This window comes from Moschus berezovskii, chromosome Y (genome assembly GCF_049115385.1).
Source record: "Moschus berezovskii isolate FMDL1 chromosome Y, NW_MosBer_1.0, whole genome shotgun sequence".
Classification (NCBI taxonomy): domain Eukaryota; kingdom Metazoa; phylum Chordata; class Mammalia; order Artiodactyla; family Moschidae; genus Moschus; species Moschus berezovskii.
Window position 1 is genome coordinate 7,125,840 of NC_142489.1, and position 3,481 is coordinate 7,129,320.

The following is a 3,481-nucleotide window of genomic DNA, read 5'->3' on the forward strand; positions in this document are numbered from 1 at the left end:
ACGAGCTGACTCACTGGAAAAGAGTCTGATGCTGGGAATGGTTGGGGGCGGGAGGAGAAGGGGACGACCGAGAATGAGATGGCTGGATGGCATCACCGACTCTGTGGACATGAGTTTGAGTGTACTCCGGGAGTTGGTGATGGACAGGGAAGCCTGGCGTGCTGTGATTCATGGGGTCGTGGAGAGTCGGACACGACTGAGCAACTGAACTGAACTGAACTGAACTGGGGAAGAGGGATCCTCTATCACTAGTGCATGAAGTTTAATCACTTAATCCACTAGATATGTGAACTCGTAGGACTTTCCAGGGAGTTAAGGAGCAGGAAGGTAGAGTCACAAGTTAAACAACACATCTGTCTCCTCACATAGTAAGCCCATGTGTGTATGTGTCTGTGTGCGTTAGAGATAAAAACACTTAAAATTCTGCTCTGATCGACTGACAGGTGTATGTGCGATTCTATTGATCATAGTCACCATGCTGTTCATTACATCTTTCTTTAAATCACATGAGCTCTTCAGATAATACAGTAAACAGAAAAACACATGCAAAAAACAAACAAAAACAGTAGAACTTAAGTCAAGCCTTATGTTTGAAAGCAAATATCTACTTCTGTTGAAAACTCTGCAGCCAGCATTTACTCAAGGATTATTTCTTTTGGCTCCAAAATGTAGCAAAACTAATGTCTTGCTATTTCAGACACCCTTTGTGAAAATCAAAACATACATACAATAATCTAAGATCCATAAATGGATGAGAATACTATTTTCACAAACTTGTGAACCGAGAACATTTAGCTTTTGACACAGATTTGCTGAAGGCTTAGTCATATGACCTTCATCCTCTGACTGTCTTTACGTTGCCCAAAGGAAGGAATCTATAGTGGGGAAACACAAACCAAAACACAACCAAATCTGCTCCAGGGAAAGGGACAGGTATATACAAATAGATTTTTCATAGAGTAACAAAGGAAATACAGCAAAATAATTATCGTGTAGGGAAAACTGTCGGAGAAATTGGAAATTCATATGACCAAAAATAATAACTTCAGACCATGCATGGCTACATGTTTTACAACTAATACAGAGAGACCCATAGACCTATGCAAGACAGAAATCAAGAAAGATTCTAGAGGTAAAACACACGTGGACACTCTGTGGCCAAAGTTTAGATGGTTACTGATTAGGATATACACCAAGCAGGATCCCACACTGGGAACAGAATGTTAATAACCAAGCCTCAGTCAAAATATTTACTTCTTTGGGGGACAACCTTAAGGAAGCAGAAGAGAAGCCAGCGATGGGGGAAAGATACTGCCACATCTCTATCTGAAAAGGGACTCATATCCAGAATATCTTAAAAACCTACAAACTTCATAAAAAATAAAACATCCATTCACTCAGGAAGGAGCAAATGACTTGCAGAGACACTTCACAAAGAGAACTGACAAATGGCAATCACCCCTCCTTATTCTTTCAGGAAATGGAAATTACAACTGTAACTGCATTCCGTCACACACATTATAATATCTAAACACAACTGAGCACACTGAATGCTGGCAAGGATGGCACAACGGCAATTCTCATCTCCTGTTGGCAGGAATCAAGAATCAGAAGGCACTGAGATCCACCAGTTCCACGCATAAGTGACTACCCAGCAGAAGACCAGCTTAGTCCCTTAGAGAAACCTGTCTATGAACATGTATCCATCAACACTGCAAAGAATAAACATGCGACATATCCTGAAGATATTATGCAGGGCCAATGGGAATGGATCTACACAAAATATAGATATTTACTCAAATGAATATGTTGAGGGAAATATGCCAGCAGATTCAATGTTTGAAAATTTCTAAAGAATACCAATTAGTCATCTATTGTGCCAGAAAACTGAGGAGTGGGTTCCCAAGTCTGGGCTGGGGGAGGTGGTTGAAAATGGCAGGAGTAGGTATGACCAGGGAGCCCAAGGATAGTTTTGAAGCTGACAGATATACTCAGATATAAACCGGGGAAAAGTTTTCACAGCTCTCTTCATCCAAAGTTTATCAACTGTACAATCTGAAATACGTGGGTTTTCATTGTGTATCAGTTACAACTCAACCAAGAATTTTAAAATCTCTTCTTTCAGTTCAGCTATAGAGTTCATTTCAGTAACACAGGTCTAGTTAAATTTCTGTATTTTACGGCTCTAATAAGGATCCATGTATTTACTTTTTTATTATAACCATGATCATCATTTCTTCTACTAAGGGATTCCTGCCCACAGTAGTAGATATAATGGTCATCTGAGTAAAAATCACCCATTCCAGTTTACTTCGCTGATTGCTCAAATGTCGACATTCACTCTTGCCATCTCCTGTTTGATCACTTCCAATTTGACCTGATTCATGGACCTAACACTCCAGGTTCCCATGCAATATTGCTCTTTATAGCATCAGACCTTACTTCCGTCACAGTCACATCCACAACTGGGTGTTGTTTCCGCTTTGGTTCCATCTCGTCATTGTTTCCGGACTTATTTCTCCACTGATCTCCAGTAGCATACTGGGCACCTACCGACCTGAGGAGTTCATCTTTCAGTGTCCTAACTTTCTCTTTTTCATACTGTTCATGGGGTTCTCAAGGCAGGAATATTGAAGTGGTTTGCCATTCCCTCCTCCAGTGGACCACATTTTGTCAGAACTCTCCACCATGATCAGTCCATCTTCAGTGGCCCTACAAAGCATGGCACATAGTTACATTGAGTTACACAAAGCTGTGGTCCGTGAGACTAGATTGGTTAGTTTTCTGTGATGGTGGTTTACAGTCTGTCTGCCCTCTGATGGAGAAAGATAAGAGGCTTATGAAAGCTTCCTGATGGGAGAGACTGACTAAGGGGGATACTGGGTATTGTTCTGATGGGCGGGGCCATGCTCAGTTCAGTTCAGTTCAGTTCAGTCGCTCAGTTGTGTCCAACTCTTTGCGACCCCATGAATCACAGCACACCAGGCCTCCCTGTCCATCACCAAATCCCGGAGTTCACTCAAACTCACGTCCATCAAGTCGGCGATGCCATCCAGCCATCTCATTCTCCGTCGTCCCCTTCTCCTCCTGCCCCCAATCCCTCCCAGCATCAGAGTCTTTTCCAGTGAGTCAACTCTTCGCATGAGGTGGCAAAGTACTGGAGTTTCAGTTTTAGCATCAGTCCTTCCAATGAACACCCAGGACTGATCTCTTTTAGAATGGACTGGTTAGATCGCCCTGTAGTCCAAGGGACTCTCAAGAGTCTTCTCCAGCACCACAGTTCAAAAGCATCAATTCTTCGGCGATCAGCTTTCTTCACAGTCCAACTCTCACATCCATACATGACCACGGGAAAAACCATAGCCTTGACCAGACAGACCTTTGTTTGCAAAGCAATGAATGTCTCTGCTTTTCAATATGCTATCTAGGTTGGTCATAACTTTCTTTCCAAGGAGTAAGCGTCTTTTAATTTCATGGCTGC